General features: G+C 41.8%; 1 long non-coding RNA gene across 4 annotated transcripts in view; it reads right to left on the minus strand.

Annotated features, from left to right (window-relative positions):
- Positions 1-24023, minus strand: part of LOC132646798 (uncharacterized) — a 45343-nt gene that overhangs the window by 11362 nt on the left and 9958 nt on the right. Inside the window, exons 4-5 of one of the 4 annotated variants that reach the window (XR_009585058.1) lie at positions 19858-22441; positions 12886-13246 (exon numbers count right to left, since the gene is read on the minus strand). The exons of 1 other annotated variant lie outside the window; for it this stretch is intronic. This is a non-coding gene — a long non-coding RNA (uncharacterized LOC132646798). Of the gene's footprint in view, positions 1-12885; positions 13247-15445; positions 22522-24023 lie in introns of those variants that run through there. 2 more of the 4 variants (XR_009585057.1, XR_009585060.1) reach the window with 2 other exon arrangements.

Consider the following 24023-nt stretch of genomic DNA (forward strand, 5'->3'; position numbering starts at 1 on the left):
TCTTCTGAAGATCAGCCAGTGCTTTTAAGCACAGAGCCATCTCTCCAGCCCCATAAGTGTGTTTGTTTGTTTGTCATTTCTATGATTAGAATTCCTAATTCTAAATTTAATTCTGCTAGGCATTCATTTATTTATATATGAGGACGGATGCAGAGGACCAAACCCAGGTCTTCAAGCATAAAAGGTAAGAACTGCAGCACTGAGCTATACTCTCTCCCTGTGGGTGTGGGACCATGTGGAGTTAATACTTTATAGTTAGTCATCTACCAAAATAGCCAAGCTTAGACTTAATGTGCCAGGGTGGCTTGGTACCCATGGAGGACTTCCCTCTCCGCTGAGGAGGACAGGGGAGAATGGGGCATGCGAGGGAGGGGTCTGGGAAGAGGGGTGGGGGCTTTGATCAGGATGTAAAGTGAATGAATAAATTAAATTTAAAAAACAGTCAAGCTTAGCTGGGTGTAGTGGGACATGCCTTTATTCCCAGCACTGGAAGCAGAGACAGGGTGGAGACATAGACAGATGGATCTTTGAGTTCGAGGCCAGCATGGTCTACAGAGTGAGTTCTGGGACAGCCAGGGCTATGCAGAGAAATCCTGTCTTAAAACAAACAAGCAAACAAAACCAAAAACATGGGGAAAAATTTAATTTCCATCCTTGGAAATGAAAGTCTAATTTCAACTTTTCATCTCTTCCTCTGAGCAATTCTCTACCCTTTACAGACATTAAAGACACAGATGAAAAAAGTATAAGTTGAGTTTCGGTATTGATTTCTACAGATTTTTTGTTGTTGTTGTATATTTTTGAGCAAATTATCGAACTTCTTATTTTCAATTCTGTGGGAACAAATTAAAATTAAATTCCTTGCCTTTAGAGAAATTAATGGAAAACGTAAGTTACCACTTGGTTCTGGGGGGGGGGGCACTGTGTTATTCTCCATACTGTCTTGGTCTATGTGATAAAGAAAATGGATTTATACCTTTTAAACTAGAGAAAAATAATTTTGATCATCCAGTTGTTCAGTATTCCTACATAAGAATAAGTCTGGCTATGTTGCATGTTAATCATAGCTGACATATTTTTCTTTGCACTCTTTTCTCACTAATGATGGAAAAAAATACCTTTGCTGTAAAACAAATTTCAACAAGAGCTATTTTGCTCACAGAAATGGCAACTGTTCCAATCTGTATGAATGTCTAATGTCACAGACATGGTGACTGTAATAGATAATGATGTCAAACGCTAGCTGGGATAGACTGTTTTCTTACAGTAGTAAATAATCCCCAAAACTTACTGGTTCGCTCACTTGAATATAGTTCTCACTCACTCAAAGTTAGCTGCAGGAGCCTGCATCAACTTCGAGACACATCTCTTCTGAGCTGGTTGGTTGCCATGGCAGGGAAGAAAGACAGGCTTCGAGGAACTAACGAGTGCTTTGTCCCAGAAGTGACAAATGTCACTTCCACTCTCGGATCATGTGTCATAACTCCTCACACAGACCCATCTAACAGCAAGGGAGCTGGGAAATGTGAGGGAGTGCATGGATATTCAACGACTAATAAATTATAATAAATTATTTTGCTTCAGATGTAATTGAACTTACAATGAACCCCTTGAAGTTTTTTTCCAACTAAAAGTTATTTCCAAAACAACATAACAACCTTCATGTGTGCTCCAGTGTTTGGAGAAGCAGACCCAGTGCTGTCGGCCCCCCGCAGTGGCTAATTTTTAAAGAGGTTCTTACAGCTCCAAAACATAAAACCCAGCATGGAGCTTCTTTTCTTCTTGGATAGTTGCCTTGCATTCAAAGTGAAGGAACTGGGCTGAATGGTTTTAATGCCACTTAAGAACCCTTAAAATTAACTACCCAAACTAGTTTTATTATTATTATTATTATTATTTTAACTTAAAAATGCCTCCCTCCCCTCAGAATTTGGAGTTTTTAACCAAAACTGAAATTATACACTACAAGTTCCAGCCCTTAAAGCAAACTATTGAGGGCAGGAGAGCTGGCTCCATTGGTAGAATGCTTGCCAGACATGTGTGAGCTGCTGAATTCAGATCCTCAGCACCACAGGACGACCGAGGCACCACACCTTGTGGTCTTAGCACTGAGAAGGCACAGACAGGTGGTCCCAGAGCTGTGAGCTCCAGGCTCAGTGAGAGACCCTTTTTCAAAAAAAATTAAGTGACGAAGAAATTAAGAAATAGGTACAATGTCAACATCTGGCCTCTAGACATGTGTGCACACACACACACAATGAAAAACACAAAATTAAAAATTTAAATTATTTTTAATAAAAATAAATAATGATTATTAAAATAAAATATAATAAAAGGTAAATAATAAATAAATAAAAGATAAATGGAAGAGCTGTATCTATAGCTCTTAAGATGCATAGTCTCACTCTGGTGCCTTAACTTTACTTAGAAGAGATCTTATTATTGAACAGAAAAATTTTATAAAACTATGTATGATTCAAAGCATACCTTTGTATGTATTCCTCAATTAAAAAATAAAGACTAACATCACCCACAGGGCTTTCTCTGATCCCACTCACTCACTCACTCCCTTCCTTTTTCTCTTCCTTCCTTCCTTCCTTCCTTCCTTCCTTCCTTCCTTCCTTCCTTTCTTTTTTTCTTTCTTTCTTTCTTCTTCTTCTTCTTCTTCTTCTTCTTCTTCTTCTTCTTCTTCTTCTTCTTCTTCTTCTTCTTTTCTCTCTCTCTCTCTCTCTCTCTCTCTCTCTCTCTCTCTCAAGAAATAACTACCAGAGAATAAGACAGGAGTCTATGACAGGGGGCCGTTGAAAGACTTTACCTAGCAAGGTATCGAAGGAGATGCTGAAACTCATAGCCAAACTTTGGACAGAGTGCAGGGAATCTTATGAAAGAAAGGGGAGATAGGAAGACCTGGAGGGGTCAGGAGCTCCACAAGGAGAGCAACAGATCAAAAAATTCTTGGCACAGAGGTCTTTTCTGAGACTGATACTTCAACCAAGGGGGATGGGACAGCCTTACTAGGCCACAGAAGAAGACAATTCAGCTAGTCCTGATGAGACCTGATAGACTAGGGTCAGAGGAAAGGAGAAGAGGACTTCCCCTATCAGTGGACTTGGGGGGGGAGAGGGAGCATAGGAGGAGATGAAGGAGGGAGGGTGGGATTGGGAGGAGATAAGGGAAGGGCTACAGCAGAGATACAAAGTTAATAAACTGTAAGTTCTAAAAATATAAATAAAAATTTAAAAAGTGAAAGAAAAAAATAAAGCACTACCATGGGCTGAATAGATGACTCAGCAGTTAAGAGAACTCGTTGCTCTTGCAGAGGCACAGGGTTCAGTTCCCGGCACCCACAGGACAGGTCACAACCATCTATAACCCAGTTCCAGGGGATCCAAAGCCTCTTTCAGTCTGCACAGGCAGCAATCACACATGCAGTGCACATATATACATGCAAGCACACACTTACACACATAAGGTAAATAAATCCAAAAAGGATTTTAAGAGAAATAAACACCATTCTACATTCTACATCATCTTTATATCCTTAGGGTTTAAACATCTCTTTAAAAAAATTATTTATTTATTATGCATAGTATTCTGCCTGCATGTATGCCTGCATGCCAGAAGAGGGCACCAGATCTCATTCTAGATGGTTGTGAGCCACCATGTAACCACATAGGAATTGAACTCAGGACTTTTGGAAGAAAAACCTCTGAGCCATCTCTCCAGCCCAGGGTTTAAACATCTTATACAGCGTATTTTTAGTTTTACACCCCTTTAAATTCATTTGAATGAAATAATATACTATGTACCCTGTGACGTGCTTCTTCTCATTCAATATTACATTCCTGAGATTTGTCCATACTGTTGCAGCATCACTGTTCCTAGCATTCCATTGTATTAATTATGCTGTAACCCATCATTTGACTAATGCTGGACACTGGTGCTGCTTCCAATTTTATGCTATTATAATTGCTGCCACTGTCACCTGGGACATGTCTTAGTGATAAAGTTCTCGCTTAGCTCAATCTTCAGCGCCCCCCCCCAAATTTAAAAACACTGCAACTGTGAATTGGTTTGTTCCCCCGATGCACATTTTTCAGTTTCTTTAGGATGCTAACTCGGAAGTGGGGATGTTGTGTTACATCACCTTCTACTTGACCAGCCAATGCTGTCTTTCAAGTTATTGTCTCATTTTATGCTCCTACTGGCAGAGCGTTAAGAGTTTTTATTTCTCCACATAACTGCCAAAATTCAGTGTTATTGCTAGCTTGGTTAATATAAAATCTTACCTATTTTCTTCACTTTTTGTTTTTGAGATAGGGCCTCATTCTGGTACCCAAGCTGGTCTGGAACTCGCCATCCACATGCCTCAGTCTTCCAAGTGTCCAGTGTACAGTTGTCTTACTGGATCACCTCCCTTATCATTGGATGTGGCTGAGCGTTTGTCCTTGTGTTAATTATGCAACTGTGTTGCTTCCATCGATAAATATGTTAGTCAACATTTAGTAATGTGATAAAATGCCTGAGGTGATAAACTTAGAAAGAGGAAAGGGTTATTTTTGTCTCCGTTTTGGAGGTTTCAATCCATGGCTGATTGGCCCTGTTGTTCTGGGCTTGTGACACACAGTGGCAGAGGCCGCAGAAGAAGCAAATTCATTTCAGAGCAAATGAGCAAAGGGGAAAGAGATCAAATCCCACAGCTTCCTTAGAGGCCATGCCCCCACCGACCCAAGGATGAATTCTTAATACCTGAGCCACTGGGAGACTTTCTTTGTCTACACCACAGCACCGAGTTTACATACTAGCCTTTACTCCTACTGCTTTCATTTCATAGTTCTTATTTTAATGTTTACATTAATTTGTGTGTGTGTGTGTGTGTGTGTGTGTGTGTGTGCTCGCACACACATATCTGTGCAACTGTGCATGAATGGTGGTCAGAGGACAACTTGCAGGAACCATTTCTCTCCTTCCACCATGTGGGTTCTGGGAATCAAATTTGTCAGGTTTAGTGGCAAGCAACTTTACCTACTGGATTATCTGACTGGCCCTAGGTTATTACTTTGCATATGCTGAACTTGTAATCAGGATATAAAAATTTATTCAAACAACTCATATTGTCAGAGTTTCTTGCTTCTTCCATTCCCAGTCTCCCTTGAGCTCCACTTTTCTGGGAAGATAGTATGGTGGGATCACAGGAGACTCCTGGAGGAGAAAAGCTTCAGACAAAACCAAATATCATGGCTGGAACCAGGTGAGGCTGAATAAAAAGCAGCTGACAAAAGGAATGTCCCTTCTGTGCCTGCTTTCCTGCCAGGTGGAGGACAAAGGTCAACGCAGACAACCGCAAAGTATCAGCATACACATAACAATAACTCAATCCTGGCACAGATACATAGTTGTTTTATGAATATGGGCAGCTAGTTCTAAATCTAAAAGGGTCTAAAGAGGGCAAATCACCAAAATAACTAAACGGGGTGGGGGGGTTGCCTCATCAGTTAAGAGTGATGGCTGCTTTTGCACCAGGGGTTGGTTCCCAGCAGCCTGTGGCGGCTCAAAACCATCTGTAGATCTAGTTCCAAGAGACCTGATGCCTTCTTGTAGCCTCTTATGAGCACTGCACACATGTGGTGCACAGACACACAGGAAAGAAAACATTCATACACATAAATTAGAAATATTAGAAACTAATTAACCTAAATTAAAATTTTAAATAAAGGAATAAATATATGGCACATGCCCCTAATCTCAGTACCCAGGAGACAGAGGAGGGAAGATTAGGAGTTCAAGCCCATCTTTGACTACATAGCAAGTTTGAGGTCAGCCTGGACTACATGAGACCCTGTCTCAAACGAAACAAGAGCATCCCTACCCCACAGAAAAAGAAGGAAAATGAAGGACCATTGTTGTTTCCAATTTTACTAAAGAAGACTCAGCAGCCAGATATTGGGGTGTAAGCCTACTAGCTCAGAGAGGCAGAGACAGCACCAGCTGACCTTCCTGCTCAGCTCACATCCCAGAAGGAAAAAGTCCATTCTCCATGCTCTGTTAAATACCCTTCACTTCAACGTCCCTTCTTTCTACTTCCTATGCATCTCTCTGTCCATCCTCTGGATTTCTTCTCACTCTCTATGGCTTCTTCCCATGTTCACTTTATGTCAACTGGTTGCTTGCTCCACCTCTTGACGCAGGGTTAACTTTATTTAATCCTGTTTGCAGAAATCTCTTAGGGATGAACCATACCACAACTTGAAACAGGTTTTTCCAGATCATATTCTCAGGGTTCACAATGAGATCAAATATCCTGCAACAAACCACACTATCTATTTTTGTCTTTTGTGACAGGGTCTCACCATGTAGCCTAGGCTACATGTAGAACTCTAAGTAGATGAGGCTGGCCTTGAACTCATAAGTGTCTGCCTGCCTCTGCCATCTGAATATAGCTTTCAAAGACTGTAACACTACTTAATTTTCAGACCCATTATAAAGTAATCAATATAGCTACCAAAAAAAGGTAGAGCTTTTTAAAGATAAAAGTTGTCATTTATTTATTTATGTGCATATTGCCCCACCTGATTGCTAAATACAGAAGAAGTTGCCTTTCCAACAGAAGTACAGCACTGAAGAAATAAAAAATAGGAGTGAAACTGAGTCTGCAACTAATCTATAACCATGCAAACCATGAGATCCTCACCCCCTTACAAATACAAAGTTAACTAATGACTTCTTGACAGCTTTGACCTAAGTTCCAACAGTCCGTGAGCCTCTAGCCCTGGCCATAGTTAAACTTAGAATTGTTTTTAAGTTGTACCACAGCCTGACTAACAATGGGCTCCAACCCCAACCCAACATCCTCAGAAGCCATCCTTATCACCTCCTCCCACTGCTCTCCATCTAGGATTTGCTGGTATCAGACAGGTTTTCACAGTCTCACGTGTCTCAAGATCTGTTCGTTTGCATTTTGTTTGCATTCAGGCTCGCTCAGTCTTTTCCTTGGGTTCATCTCCCCACAGACAAGCCTTCTAGACTATTGAGGGGATTAGTTGATTTTTTTTTTTTAATTTTGTGGTTGTGGGCGGAGACCTTCCACTGAAACACTGAGAACTGCATCGGGACTGGGTACTTCACCCTCTCCTGCAGGATGGGGTTTTCATAGACATTTGCTGGCACCAAGCTTCTTTTCTTCAGAAGAGGTTCTTGAAGGGCCTTGCTGTATTTCTTGATCAGTAAGTTTTGCCACGGTTTCTTGATTGGAGCAATAACTATGGAATGCGTTATATATTTTTCTCTTCATGGCAACTTTATGAATATTTGGAAAGTTTTTAGGAGCCAACACCTCATAGCTAGTAAGACTTAGTGCTTTCATGTGAGGGAAGGTGTCTCATGCGTTTCTTTCAGCCGCCTGATGGTTCATTTAAAAGAGCTGTCTTAGCACCTACACCTAGGAGCATGGCTTCTCCAGACAGTCCACTCTCAATGAATGATTCAATAAGCATGAAAGAAGTCATGCCAGCATATGCTGCAGTCATTTAGAGAAGAACTATAAAAGCACAACCAGTTGGGCCCAATGCATCATCTTGCCCATGAGCTGGGAATGTATCAAGAAAGACAGTATCAAGTTCATAGTGAGACAACCACGGAGCAGCAGCTCTGAAGGCCTCAGTGAACACTGGATCATAGTCAGTGAGCGGAGGTTGAACTCCTGGCTTTACAGTGGAACTGGCAAGAGATCTGCTGCAATAGGTTTTGTTGTGGCTATCCAATTGTGTGATACACAACTCGCAAAGCCATCTTAATTACAAGATGCCTGTATCTGGGTATGGCCCCAGGGTGCAGGGTTTCCAGTCTTCTGGAGTATAGCGCCTCTGTTTGGAGACCTGATGCAGCCTAGGACTGCTCTTGCTCTGTCATAGAACTGAGAAAGCCTGAGACCTTATAAAGCAAGCTGTTGCCCTTGTCATATTGTTTGAGTAGTGGCACTACTGCCACTTCGATGTGTGACGTGATGTGGCACAACTGCTCCATCTCGTGGTGAAAGGGCCATTATGACATCAGGCGGGTTGTTCAACTCAAGCGGTCAAACTGTATCATCCCTATTTTATCACTCCAGAATTTAGGAATGAGGTTCTCAAGAACTTACTACAAGAGCTGCAGACAAACTTAGGAATGGACTTGATAAGCACTGGCTAGTGAGCTGCAGCCAGAAGGAAGGGCAGGAGAGGGAGTTCTCAGAGAAGATTTTCCCACGTCTTGTTGGACGGGCATGTGACATCATTGGTCCTGGGGCTTGGGTTCATCGTGTGTAGCAATTTCCTTGGAATGGAAACACTCCTTACCAGAAGGAAGAAAGACTCCTGAGACTCGTGAGACTTGAGAAGGGAAGAAACCTCACAAATCTGGGAAAGCTGAAATTTACGAGGTGCCCAAGGCCCCTCCCAAAGTCACAACAGCCATGAAACAACTCCAGTTTTCCCATGGCCAAGCTGCCTGGTGACTTGCCAACGTGCAGGGGCCTAGAAGTGTGCAGGAGTACCAAGGATGCTGCCCTCAGGAACCAGCCGTGCTGGGACAGGCTTCGGCGACACAGCCGTCTTTGAGTCATTATGCCTCCTGTGAGTAAGCTCTCTCCTACACACTTGTAAGTAACACATTTTGTAAGTACCGCCATCACTTTGGCTCCCCAAGTTGGATTCTGATGGAATTGTTACTTTGGTCTGGGTTAGGTCATGTTTCTCTAGGAAAAATCACACAACAGGCATGACCAAAGGGTGTGCCAGGGACTGCTAGGAAAAGTTCCTTCACTCTTAAGAATGCCTTGGGATAGACTGGCAAGATGGCTCATTGGGTAAAAACACCTGACCCAAAGCCTGATGATTTGAATTCAAGTCCCAGGACCCACAAGATGGAAGAAGAGAACTGAGAACTGATTCCTACAAACTGTCCTTTGATCTGTGTTCACATGCTCGTGTAGACACAGACACGCATACACACACACACATGCACATATACACTACTAAGTAAGTGGAGGGAGAGAGAGAACAAGAATAAGCACCTCAGGAAGTGCTGGTTTCCTCTCTGGACACCGTGCAGAGCAGTGAGGCTGAGCTACAGTCAGGGGATTGATCAAATACACAAAAGAAGACAAATATAATAGACTAGTAAGAAGGAAATGGAGCCAGAGTCCCCAAATTAAGTTAATCTCAAATCCTACCTGTGTCTTTATTTCTAGTTTTCTATGCTAACACTATGTTATTTAAGTCAGTTGGAGTTTGGCAGTTAATTTGAAGAAAAGAGTCTAAAATAGTGTTCTCTGATGGCCTCCTTTAAACTTACTGAACCTGTTACCAGAGACCTGGATAAAGACATGGTTCTGGGGGTCCCAACAGTTTGCCCTGGTTACTCATCTCTGCAATGTTGAAGACAGGGAAGGGTTTATTTTCAGTGTAGATGTACAAGGAAGCATAAAGACTCTAGTGACCTAAGATCTGCCTTTGTGGTGTACGCAGCAGCTTTGTGGCTATATATAGACGGGAGCCAAAGTCTAGCGGATTTGCACAGCTAGTAATCCTCGTGAGACTGTGGTCTGGTTTGTTATTATCTTGGGACTGGTCACTGCCATGGAAATTCCTGCTACTTGGAGGACAGTTTCAGTTTCTGTCACATCTGTGATCCTAGAATTTAAGATAAACCAGGAGAGAGTAACTTAGAGAACAGGACAGAGAGGGAGACACAGAATCAGGCCAGTGGCTGGGTCTTCTTCACATATGCCCCTAGCAGAATCTCCTCCAGGTTTGTTACTTATGAAAGGTACCCCCATTAGTGTGGTCTTATTCTTTTATTTTAGAAGCTTGATTTTAACTGTGGGAGTTAGAGGCTCGGACGTCACAATCTTATTTTATTGTGGTTTTAGAGACTGAACCCAGGGCATCACACGTGCCAGGTGGGCCCTCTTCCAGTGCGTTACACTGCAGCCCTGAGGTGCTCCTGGTTGGCTTGTCATACAAAAGCTCTTAGTGTTTATATCTTAAAATTCCACCATTTTGTCCCTTTGTGGTTTCTCTTTTTATTTATTGACCAAATGCTATGGAAAGTTTAATCTAATTTTTTTCTTTTAATTTATTTATTTGTTTGTTTGTTTAGGGGTTAGGTTTGAGACAGGGTTTTCCTGTGTAGCCTTGGCTGTCCTGGACTTGCTTTGTAGACCAGGCTGGCCTCTTGAATTTAAAGAGATCCACCTGCCTCTGCCTCCTAAGTGCTGGGATTAAAAGCATGTGCCACCATGTCCAGCTTTCCTGTTTATTTATTTAATCACTTTACAGCGTGATCCTAGCCCCCTCCCTCCTCTCTTCCCAGTCCCACTCTCATCCTCCCTTTCCCCATGCCCCCTTCTTCTCAAAGAAGAAAAGGCGACCGAGAGGTATTAACCCACCCTGGCATCTTAAGTCGCAACTTGGACTTAGCTCATCCTCTCCTACTGAGGCCAGACAGGGCAGCCCAGCTAGGGGACAGGGATCCAAAGGCATGCAACAGAGTCAGAGACTACACCCATTGTTAGGGGGACCCACATGTTAACCAGGCTGCACATCTGTTACATATGTGTAGAGGGTCTAGGTGAAGCCCATGCATGCCCTTTGGTTGGTGGTTCAGTCTCTGTGAACCCCCATGGGCCCAGGTAAGTTTACTCTGTAGGTCTTCTTGTGATATCCTTGACCCCTCCTGCTCCCTCTATCCTTTCTCTTACTCTTCCACAGAACTCCCTGAGCCTGGCCTGTTGTTTGGCTATGGGTCTCTACATCTGTTTCCAACAGCTGGTGGATGAAGCCTCTCAGAAGACCGTTATGCCTGGCTCCTATCTGCAAGCATGGCAGAATATCATTAATACTGACAGGGTTTGGCTCTCTTTCATGGGGTGGGTCCCATGTTGTGCTAGTTATTGGTTTGCCACACCCTCAATCTTATTTCTACACTTCTCATAGGCAGGACAAATTGAGGGTTGAAGGTTTTATGGGTGAGTTGGTGTTGCCCACCCTCTACTTGAAGTCCCACCTGGCTACAGGATGTGGTGACTCAGGCTCCTTAACCACCACTGCTAGGAGTCTCAGCTAGTCTATGGTCATCCCCATAGACTCCTGGGAGCCTCCCCTATCCCAGAGATACACCCCAACCAATTTGTTCTCTTTCCCAGTGCTGCCCTCCAACCTCCAACTCCTGTTACCCTCCCCATCCCTCTCCCATCCAGTTCTCTCCCTCCATCTACTTCATCTATTTCCTCTTGAGATTCAAGCATCCTCCCTTAGGCCCTCCTTCTTTGTGTCTGTTACTGTAGTATAGTTGTCCTGTACTTTATGGCTAATATCTACTTATAAGTGAGTACATATCATGTGTGTCTTTCTGGGTCTGGGTACTTCTCTCTTCTGGTTCCATCCATTTGCCTTCTGTATTTGCTTGTACAGTGGTTGCTTGGGGCCTGGAAGGGACAGGGTCTCATTTACTCCAGGATGTCCTTGAACTCTCTGACCATCCAGCCTCCACCTCTGAAGTGTTGATATTTGTCTTAGTTAAGTTTCATTGCTGTGAAGAGACACCATGATCACAGCAACTCTTATAAAAGAAATCATTTAATTGGGGCTGGCTTACTGTTTCAGAGATTTAGTCTATTATCATTGTCAGGGAGCATGGCAGTGTTCAGGAAGACATGGTGCTGGAGGAGCTGAGAGTTCTATGTCCTGATTTATAGGCAGAAGGAGACTGTGTAAAACACTGGAGCCTAGCTTGAGCATACATAAGACCCCAAAGCCTGCCTCCACAGTGACACACTTCCTCCAAGAAGACCACACCTACTCTAATAAGGCCACACCTCCTAATAGTGCCGCTCCCTCTGGGCCAAGCATCAAACCCATGAGTCTATGGGGGCTATTCCTATTCAAACCAGCACAGTATTAAATGTGTGGCTCCTTGTAATAGTTTTTATGTCTTTATCTCAGAATTTAAGTGTCTCGGCTGCAGGTGGTTCACACAAATTTTAAAATTTTATATATGTGAATGTGTATACAGTGTATATATGCACATGTGTATGTTTGGAGGCCAGAGGTCAACATCAGCTGTCTTCCTCAGTTGCTCTTCTTTGTTTCTCTCTCTCTCTTCTCTCTCTCTCTTTCTTTCTTTTAAGACAGGGTCGGTCACTCACTGAACCTAGAACTCCACAATCAGCTAGCCCAGTTGGCCAGTGAGTCCGAAGGATCCACCTCTTTCTCTGTCTTCCCAGTGCTGGAATTATCAGGTATAAAACTGTGCTTGGCTTTTTTATGTAGGTTCTGGGACATCACACTTAGGTCTTCATGGCAAGCACCTTATCAAATAAGCCATCTCATTTGGTTAAGGAGCCTGAAGTCATCTCAGCCCCTATGAGTGCATAAAATTTAACTAAAAACACAAATACCATGGAGATAACTTGGAACCACTGCACAGATATAGGCCATGGCAGCTCAGTGTCCAAGTGGGTGCCCTAGTAAGGGGAAGAATAGGGACTGTCTCTGACATGAACTGATTGGCCTGCTCTTTGATCACCTCCCCCTAATGGGGGAGCAGCCTTACCAGACCACAGAGGGAGACAATGCAGCCAGTCCTGATGAGACCTAATTGACTAGGATCAGAAGGAAGGAAAAGAAGACCTCCCCTATCAGTGGACTGAGGGAGGGGCATAGGAGAAGAGGGAGAGAGGGTGGGATTGGGAGGTGAGGAGGGAGGGGGCTACAGCTGGGATACAAAGTGAATAAACTGTAATTAATAAAAAAATAATTTTTTAAAAAAGGAAAAAATTTAAAAACACTAATACATAAATAATTCCCACATGGAAGTTTAATTATTTCCCAATACTTAGCCAGTTGTTACAGCAATGTCCCTGGTGTTCTGTAGCTATAGTGATGGACTTTCGGTCATCAATCCAGATGGTTTACCATCCTGGTGAAGCTGAAATATCAATCTTAATTTCTCCTGTTCAAGGATATCCAGTGTGTTTCTGCTCATGTATCAGATCTCAAACAATTGAGAGTGGCTACTTTAAATTGCCTTGGGACATATCTGAAGGTCCAGTTTGTACTGATATGTAAGGAACAGATGTCCTCTGTAGACAGCGAGAGAGCGTGAGGGCTTGTTTGGAGGTTCTGTCAGGGGAATATCTGTGTGCCCTTGCCAGGAGACTGGTCCTCCTCTCTTCCGGGAAAGTCGTCCTCACCCACTGAGCCAGCAGCTTAGGAGAGAGGCACGGGGGTCAGTGAGAAAGGAAGGGGACACCCACCTAGCCAGCCAGATCATTTGAATCAACCCTGACAATCAACGCGGTGACAGATGTTGCAACAGATAGCCCTCTTGCTCATGGATGGGTAGGATTAACATAGTAAAAATGGCAGTCTTACCAAAGTAATCTACAGATTCAATGCAATTCCCATCAGAATCACAACACAATTCTTTATAGACCTTGAAAAGACAGCATTCAACTTCTTATTGAAAAAAAAAAAAAACAACCCAGGATAGCTAAAACAAACATATACAATAAAATAACTTCTGGAAGTATCATCATCTCTGATTCAAGTAATAAAATCCACATGCTATTGGCATGAAAACAGATAAATTGATCAATGGAATCAAATTGAAGATCCAGAAGTAAATCTACACACCCATGGACACCTGGTTTCTTATAAAGAAAGCAGAAATATACAATGGAAAAAAAGTGCATCTTCAACAAATGTTGCTGGTCTTAGTGGATGTCTGCATGTAGAAATAGATATCTGCAAATAGATCCATGTCTATCACCCTTCACAAAACTCAAGTCCAAGTGGATCAAAGACATCAACATAAAACTAGATACACTGAACCTGATAGAAGAGAAAATGGGGAAGAGCCTTGAGCACATTGGCACAGGAGGCAACTTCCTGAGCAGAGCAAGAATAGTGAAGGCACTGAGGTCAACAATTAACAAATAGGATCTCAGGAAACGGAAAAGCTTTTGCAAGGCAAAGAACGCCATCAATAGGACAAAACTATAGGCTACAGAATGGAAAGAGATTTTTCACTAGCTCCATATCTGACAGAGGGCTAATATCTAAACTATATAAAGAACTGAAAACACTAAACATCAACAAACCAAATAGTCCAATTTAAAAAAAAAATGGCTGAGAAACACCTAAAGAAATGTTCAACATCCTTAGTTATCAGGGAAGTGCAAATCAAAACGACTTTGAGATTCAATTTTACACCTGTCAGAATGACTAAGATGAAAAACACAAGTGACAGCTCATGCTGGTGAGGATGTGGAGGAAGGGGAACAGTCCTCCATTGCTGCAAGAGGGCAAAACTGTACTGCCACTTTAGAAATCAATATGACAGTATCTCAGAAAATTGGAACTCGATCTACCTCAAGATCCAGCTATACCACTCCTGAACATATACCTAAAGGACACTCTAAACTACCATGAGGGCACTTACTCACCTATTCATAACAGCTTTACTTGTAATAGCCAGAAACTGGAAACAACTTAAGATGTTCGTGAACTGAAGAATAAAGAAAATGTGGTACATTTACATAAAGGAATATTGCTCAGCTATTTAAAAAAATGACATCAAGAAAGCTGCATGTAAATAAATAGAACCAGAAAAAAAATCAACCTGAGTGAGGTAACCCAGATCCAGAAAGACAAACATCATATGTACTCTCTTGTAAGTGGATATTAGCTGTACAAGATAATCATGCTATAATCCACAGATACGGAGAAGCTAAGTAACAAGTAGGGTTCAAGAAAGGACACAAGGACCTAAAGGAGAAACAGATTTTGCAGGTAGACTGAGGGCAGGTGGAAATGGGAACAGGAGGGATCAGATATTAGGGGGGGATGGTGGTGAAGGGAGAGTACTGGGAAAGAGGGCTGGAATTGCGGGGGAGGGAAAGAAAGATTTCAGGGGCAAGGTAGAAACCTAGTGCAATGGAAACTTCCTGGAATCATCCTAGTAATAAGGACAGAGAGCATGAACCAGCCAGCTTCTGTAACCAGGCAAGACTTCCAGTGGAGAGATCATGACACCAACTCAGCCACAAAACCTTCGACCTACAAATTTGTCCTGCCTGCAGGAGGTGCTGAGGTAAAGGTAGCACAGAACTTGTGGGAGTGGCCTGGTCCAGCTTGAGACTCACATCAAGGAGAGGGAGCCCATGCCTGAGAGTGCCTGCAGGGCCAGGAACCAGAGTCTGGATAGACCAGAGTCCAGGATAGAACCAAACACAACTGGCAAAATAAAATAAAACAAGTCAATGAAAAGACTCCTAATGATATTCTGCTACACTGGTAGACTGAAGCCTAGCATGGTCATCATGAGAGGCTTCTCATCAACTGACAGGAGCAGATGCAGAGACCCACAGCCAAACGTTAGGTAGAGTTCAAGAGTCCCTCAAAAGAGAGGAAGAAAGGGTCATAGGAGTCAGGAGGAGTCAAGGACACCACCAGAACACAGCCCACAAAATCAACTAACCAGGGCTCATAGGGGCTCACAGAGACTGAATTGGTAATGAGGAAGCCTGTATGGGTCTGACCTAGGTCCTCTGCATATGTTATGGTTGTGTAGCTTATTGTTCATGTGGGACTCCTAACAGTGATCGAGGATCTGTCTCGGACTCTTCTGCCAGCTTTGGGAACCCTTTTTCTCCAACTGGGTTGCCTTGTCCAGCCTTGATCTGAGGTTGTGTACCTAGTCTTATTGTAACTTGATATGCCATGTTTTGTTGGTATCTCTCGGAGGCCTGATCTTTCCTGAAAGGAAAAGGAGGAGTGGATCTGGGGAAGGGAGGAGGTGGGGATAGGAACTGGAGAGGAGGGGAAATTACCATCAGGATGTAATATATGAAAGAATAAAAAAGAAAAATACAATACTGAGAGAAAAGGTGTGAAATTACAACTTCTGTTCTACTTATATATCACTCTAACTCTACTATCTTTCTTCATATTAACTTCAAATACTTGTAGTTTGTAAGTTCTGTGTGGATTTGGTTGTACAGCATTCTAGAAACATTATGCTTGTTAGGAAAGTCTGACATATAAGACAGTAGTTATTAAGATATCATTGAAGAGATCTGGAATAGAGCTTACTTGGAGGACCATTTGCCTGATGTGTACCAAGCCTTGGGTTACATCCTCATCCCCGAATAAAACTGGGTGTGGTGGCGTGAGCCTGGAATTACAGCACTTAGGAAGTAGAAGCAGGAGGATCATAACTCAAGGTCATTCTTGAGTTCAAAGCCAGTCTCGGATACATGGGATCCTACCTCAAACAAAACAAAGACCTGCAAAAATCTCCTGGCCACCTGTATCAGAATCACCAAGTTGGGATGCTTGATAAAATATAGGTTTCTCACACCAATCAAAACTACCAAAGCAAAAGGTCTGGGGATGCGTTCTTTGAATGGGCAGTTTAAACATACTTCCAAAGAGAAATTATACTTAAATTCAGTGGTGGTCTTTATGTACAATTAGTTCAACTTTACATACTTTTAAAGAAGGGGTAGTTAGGGTGGGAGAAATGGTTCAGCAGTTAAGAGCAACGGCTGATCTGGCAGATGACCTGGTTTCTATTCCTAGCACCCAAATGACAGCTAACCACCATTTGCAACTCCAGGCCCAGGGACCTGACACTCTCTCTTGACCCTGTGGGCACCACACACACATGGTGCTCAGACGTACACACAGGCAAAACACTCATACATGTAAAATAAAATATAAATAAATCTTTAAAATGTTTATTTGTTTTGTTTTGAGACAGGTTTTCTCTGTGTAGTCCTGGCTGTACTGGAACTTGCTCTGTATACCAGGCTGGCCACAAACTCAGATATCCTCGAGCCTCTGCCTCGGAATGCTGGGATCAAAAGGTGTATGACACCATACCTGGCATAAATACTTTCTTAAAAAAAAAAAAAAAGAAGGAAAGAAAGAAAGAAAGAAAAGAAAAGAAAGAAAGAAAAGAAAGAAAGGATTTATGTCGGGAATGCTGTCATACACCTTTTGACCCATTGGCTTCCCAGAATCAGAGACTGACATTAGATCAAGCAGCCCACTTGATACACTTCTATCTAGACAAAATAAAAGAAGGTAGATAAGGAAGACAAGTTTTTAAAGCATATTCAAGGATCTAGATTGAAAAAAGAAGGGTGTTTGTCAGGTTTGTGGTCAGGATGCAACATCTATGTTCAGGGAGAATGACTAGAAGGTATATTGGGCTTGTGGATAAAATCCTGTCTAATGAGCTTGATTCATTGCTTTGCAGTTTTCAATGAGATATGGATTGGAATAATGTCCTCAAGTGGTTCTCACACCTTAATATGTGTAAGAATTGCATCTCTCCCAAGGTGCTGGGGCAGGGTCCAGAAATCTTTATTCAAACAAACACAGCAGGATATTTTCTGCAGGTGCTACACAGAATACATTTGGAGAACCACTTTTTTGTTGTTTTACTTGACAGAAAGTTCTGTTGGAGTCGCTGGCTCCCTGGGTATAACATCAAAGCATACTTCAAAAATGGGTTTGACGGCCCATCTAAGCAAGAACTGAGAAAACAGCTGCTCAAAGGCAGGACATTTCTAATCCTCTGCTAGTTTCCTGGAGACAGAAAATGAAATTCCAGCTTTAGTTAAAAGCAACAAGACACCATACACAGTTGGTTCCATATCCATTCTAACCTCTAGGGGGAGTACAAGGATTTGCTTAAAAAAAAAAACAAAAAACAAAAAACAAGAATTTGCTTACACAAACTCCACTGCTGGGCGAGGGGTGGGGGGAATGGGGAGTTGCTTTATACGGGTCAAGGACACACGGGTTTTATTGCTAAGGGTGGTGCTCAGAATGGAAGGTGCTAAGCAGTAAAAAGCATTTGCCTAGCCATGTAATGGCCTTCCCGGCTGCCTCCTATTTAAGTCTTTAGATTTTAAAAAATGGTTCTCTGTGGTAACCTGGACTGGATTTGTTAAGATTATTAAAGAAAAAAAAAATATATAACAATTGTTTAAAAAAAATAGGTAGATTTTATTCTGAGGGAATACCACAATGCTGTCTTGCAGTGAGTGAAGCAATCTGTCTTAACCCTGAACACAATATGGACAGATAGGCATTGGCAGCCTCTGAGAAGGAAGGGTGTCAGTGGATAAAAACTTTCCAAGAATTACTAAGAAATGACATGATTTTTTTGTGTGGGGTAGGGTAGGTGGGGTCTATTTGCATACCCCTAACTGTCATGTAACTCACTATGTGCGGCAGGCTGGCCTCAAGCTCACAAAGATCTGCCTGCCTCTGCCTCTGGTCTGTACTGCCACACCCAGCTTTTTGTTGCTTTACTAAGTGGATTTGATAGGACTCTTACCGAAGGAAGCTGAAGACTCAAACACAAGGCTGGAGGATAAAGAATTTGATCAGATACAACTCACTTAGCAAGATTCTTGCTAACCTGGGCTAGTCAGGCCCAGCGAGGATGGACACCAAGGTAAAGACCTGCTGTAAAAGAGGGGAAAGGGAGTTTAACTAAAGTTGGTGAAGGAGACAGTCCTGTTAGGGCTAAAGGGGAAGGGTTCTTTTTCCTTTGGTTCTATTTCCTGTTCTTTCAGAACATAGTTAAGGTGTAGCCCTGAGGGCAAAGGACCCAGGGGACCTGCTTAAACTTGAAGACCTGCTCATTTTGCAGATTGTTATAGGGATGAGGGTCACGTTACTAGCCTGAAGAACAACAAACAGAACAAAACAGAACAGTAAGTAACATCTATACCCTCTATTCAAATAAGAGAGCTGTCTCCATGGGGGGGGGGGGGTAAAATATTCAGGGGTTAAGGATCCAAACTCTCTTTCACACATATGCCAACCTAGATGATACAAGCATTCCTGGATTTACAATGGTGTCATGTCCCAATAAACCCTTAATAATTTGAAATATCATATCAAAATATATTTAATGTGATTAGGCTTCCAAACATTGTAGTATGGCAACACAGCACACTCTAAAATATTGGCTGCTAAAAGCTGTGGCTTCCTGCTACTGCCCAGCAATGTGAGACAGTACCATACTGCACATACCTAGCCTGAGGAAACTTGAAGCATGGTGTCTGCTGAAGGTTAAGGCTGCTACACCATTGTAAAGCAGAAAACCCCCACACCAAATCATTATAAATTTGGAGCTGTAAAGTGTAAACACGGACATCTACACACATTCTGATTTAGAAAGTATGTGTCTAAATTCTGACCCTTCAGTTTATTATTACAGACCTAGGAAGTAAATTTAGTAACAAGGCCAAATTTAATAAGAATTCCTAGAATGGGTTTCAAACAAACTAACCCTGAAATACCTACAAGTCTGCCCTGTGGTTTCATTGCCCATCGGTGTATGAGTCGAGCAGACCCAAGTTGCCCAAGGACTGTATAAGCTGACCCAGTGTTTGAAACAAACTTACAAAGGAGAATGTAGGGCTCCTTCAGGAATGAAAAAGACTCAGAAAGCTGAAATAACCTGTCTAAGACAAAACTGCTGGAAAAGCAGAATCAGGAATTTAAATGAGGTCTAAAGGTGAACCTTCAAAATCATTTCTCTCATTTTAAAGAGATACACTTTAAACTTAAAATGAAATCATAGCAATGCTTTATAGCCCATTTTCCCCATATGTTGAACTTATCAAAAGTACTTCCAAAAGTTATTTTTTTAAAATAAAGATTTTATTCTTCTATTTCAAGCCTGGAAACATTGTGACTGATTAGCTAGTACCAAAGGTCTATACGAGTCATGTTACCATAAAAATCACTTTGCCTATAGTACCCATTGCAATAAGTACTATCATCTTACCTTTAGTGATTCAGTGTTGCCTCCTGGCCCCTCTACTCTGGGGCCCAATCAAGCCCACTACATTTAATCCATCCAAATGAGCAGCAGCATCTCCAGCCCTAAGATCTGGCACAATGAAAAGGGTAATGACAACAAAACTCTTCAGATGTGCTGGTGTTCCTCTCACCATTTTGTGTCTTATAGGACCAGTGAGGGGCATGTGCTCTGGGCCTCCCACTGTAGAAGATTAGGTTTTACATGTGGTGCCCAACTCCTTTTTAGTAGGCCCTCTTTTGACAAACACCTTTTTTTTTTTTTTAACTGTTTGAGCTTCTGTACTGAACCTAGAATCTCCACTCAGTGGGCTTTTAGTGTTCTCCAAGCTTCTAGGAGAGGCTTCAGTAAATAACTATAGTTGCTGGCACATTGGAACATTTGTTCCAGATACTTTAAAGATCCATTCTTATACTTCTGTTGCTCTAAAATCACTTAGTACCAAAACTTGGGTTAGTCAGGGTTCTAACCATCCATAGAGAAAATTTTGCTCTTCACCACTGGACTATCTTTCCAGCCCCTATGTCAAGCTTTTAAAAAGGCAAGCTTTAGCACATGTCTGTGATCCTAGCACCTGGGAGGCTTAGGAGCCTTCTGGGGCTACAAAGCCAAGATTAAGCCAGCCAGGGCTACAAAGAAAGATGCTGTCTCAGCCCCTCCTCCACCACCAAAAACAAGAGAAAGAAGGCAAGGTACAAAACTGCATTATGGTAAAACTCCATTTTTGTAATATATATATATTTGTACATATTTACTAAAATTACCCAGAGTATGTATATACTAAAATATTAACAAAATTTTCTCTATGGATGGTTATTTGTTCATTTTGTATGTGTACACACACACGTACATAAATAATTTTAAACATATATTTTCCATTTCCAGGGATTGATCCCAGGCCTTTGCACATGCTAAACCAGTGTTCTACCACTGGGCTAAACCCTTAGCTTACCCTGAAAATTTTTCTTAAATTAGTGTATATAATAATAGGTTGATATGGATAAATTTTTGAAAGTTGAAAAATCTTAGATTATGTGATTTTTTAAAAAATTAATTACAAAATGAGGTTACAATTATAGAATGGGCTTTAATAGTAAGGATTGTTAGTGCAGATAAATCAGCCTCTGCTGGGGCCAGGCCTTGGGCTGCAAACTGAGGACGGAGAAGAACTAGATACAGCCTGCCTCCAGCAGAGTAAAGGGCACATTCCTTGCTAGTATTCCTTGGTTCGAAGCCTTCTTGTCTCCAAAACCCCATTTGTCAGCCCACTTGAGAGTATATCATCACAGAGGCTGATGAACAAACTGGGAAAATGCATTTACTTGTACTCAAAGTCACCACATCATCCTAGGCCAGCCTAGTAAGCTCCATCAGCATTTTCTTCCTATGAAGTCACCTACATAAAGAACCAAATTATGAGGATAGAGGGATGGCTCGGTGGTTAAAGACATTGCTGCTCTGCAGAGGATGCAGGCTCAGTTCCCAGTACCCACACTGTGGCTCATAACCACCTGTAATTCCAGTTCTAGGAAATCTGATGTCTTCTTCTCAAGTCCACAGGCCCCAGCATGCATGTGGTATACTTACAAACATGCAGGCAAAATACTCATACACACAAAATAAAATAAATCTAAAAAGAACTTTCAAAAAAAGAGCCAAATTAAGATTAGAACATGCCTGCTCAGTCTAGGGCAGGCAGTACCTTAAAAAGTGTAAAAGATAAAAATATAAAGGGTAAAATACAGGTACTATCTCTCTGCTAAACACAGCTTTGCCGAGTGTGAGTTTTTAAATTTTTCCTCTCAGACTAGTAACTGGAAGGTGTAAGGAAAAATAAATAAATAAAACCAACTCAGTTTCTCTGCCTACCTTCTCACAGTGAAAAACAATTGTGCCACCCTGCACACCCCAGCCAATGCATTCTGCCGTAGATTCTCCAGGGAACACCCGCAGGAAGCCTCTGATTCTCTTCAGAATTCTGGCCTGGTCTACCTGGAAGCAGTAGTGTTGGGTTCCACAGGGCAAGGCTCAGCCCCATAAGAACGCTCCCCTTTTCCAGTACAGGTTTGCACCTTCTGATCAACTGTGATTATAAATTAAGATTCCAAAGATTTCCTTCTCCAGATCTCAAGAAAATACTTTATTTATAATTACCCATTTTAAATATTTTTTTTTTTTTTTTTTTTTTTTTTTTGAGGCAGGGTTTATCCGTGTAGCCCTAGCTACCCAGAAACTAGCTCTGTAAACCAGGCTGGCCTTGATTCATAGAGACCCACCTGTCCCTGCTAGGATTAAGGGTTAGGGTGTGTACTGGCGCTACCACCTGCTGCCTGACCAATCAATTATCCATTTGTAAGTACTGAGCCCCAGCCTACGAGACAGAAGACACTGTGTGCAGCTCTCTCATTGGAGGTGCTCACAGAGGTGTTGGTGCCTGAGCTGCTTCTGCTGCTGCCACCTTTCCTTCTCAGCCCACGAAGTCCAAGTCCACACACTTTTGGCAACACTCTGAAGAACACCGAGATTATCCAAGAGGCAGCTGAAGATGTTCCTATGGCAGTAGCAAAGAGAGGGTGCCTTCAGTGTAAGCGCGTCTGCATGTATTACACACGTGGCTGCACATCCACACATCTGCATGAATAGATATTTGGAAATCATTCAACATTTGAGCTTTAAAAACAAACAAACCAGCAAACAACAACAAGACGCCTTTAATCCCAGCACTTGGGAGGCAGAGGCAGGCCTGGTCTATAAAGTAAGTTCCAGCACAGCCAAAGAAACAAAACCAAAAATCCAACTGGTATTGAAATAGCTATAATGTACCAGGCTGTGATGATGCACACCTTTAATCCCAGCACTCCAGAGGCAGAGGCAGGCAGATCTCTGTGAGTTCAAGGCCAGCCTGGTCTACAAAGTGAGTTCTAGGACAACCAAGGCTAAAACAGGGAAACTCTGTCTCAAAAAAACAAAACAAAATTTTTTTTTAAATTTAGAAATAGTCATAATGCAAAGTTATGAAACAAACAAATTATAGAACTTGCTAGATTTACTGATAGTCATTTTAAGATATAATGAATTTCAAGATTTTGTTTTTTTAAACTACAAACATGGGTGCTTTAAGTGTTTGGAGACTCTAAACTCTTAGCTGACGTTTGTGACGTTAATTCGAGAGTTTCTACTGCTCTTCCATTAAAACCAAAGCATTCATGCTCATCAGGCAATTCTACTTACATATTACATATTTCAACATGTCTCAAGCACAGGATAAATTTCTGACTCCTTCTATGAAGCCGTAAAGCATTTCACATCTCACTTTCAACAGATACCAAAATAGCTCTTAAAGTTAATTATACTTAGAGTCATGGTTTTATGCCAAACACCCAATGCCTAACCATTAATTATTATTTTCCAAGAACTGAAAGTACAGTAGAAGCTGTTGAGTACATGTTAAAACCTGGTCTCTGCCTCAAGGCCTACTCTATAAAACCAAATCAATTTAGATTACACAGTACATCAAATTAAGAGCAAGGATAAACTTGAAAGGTATTAAGTTCATGGACCTTTCCGTAAATCTCTAAGGAGTCACAACAAGTCTTACCAGAACATGTTGGTATTAGAGTAGAATTTTGTGTTTCTGTTTAAATCTTCTAACAATCCTATTGCTCCTATCCTAAGACAGAACACACAAATCAAGAGAATGCTACAGGAAACAGCTGTCCCAGTCTGGGTACAGGGACAAAGAAAATGAAGTCAGTGTACAAAACCTGTGTATCCATGAATAATGCAACACCATTCTAGTCACAGCACCTAAAATGAAGACCTCCATGCCCATCAGCAGATAAAAAAAGAAAGAAAAATAAATGAACAGTGTATGTACACAATGAGGTAGTATTCATCCATAAAGAAGAAAAGTTTGTCAATTGCAACAACATGCATGGATGGATCTGGAGGACATAATGTTAAGCAAAATAAACTAGTCATAGGGTGACAAGTATCACACATTCTCTATCATTTCTGGAAACTTAAAAAAAAAAAATAAAAGTTGGGCCTTGCAAGATGGCTCAGTGGATAAAAGCACTTGCTGCTCAAGCCTGAAAACACGAGTTTGATCCTCAGAACACATAATGGAAAAG

Source organism: Meriones unguiculatus, chromosome 1, assembly GCF_030254825.1.
Source record: "Meriones unguiculatus strain TT.TT164.6M chromosome 1, Bangor_MerUng_6.1, whole genome shotgun sequence".
NCBI lineage: Eukaryota > Metazoa > Chordata > Mammalia > Rodentia > Muridae > Meriones > Meriones unguiculatus.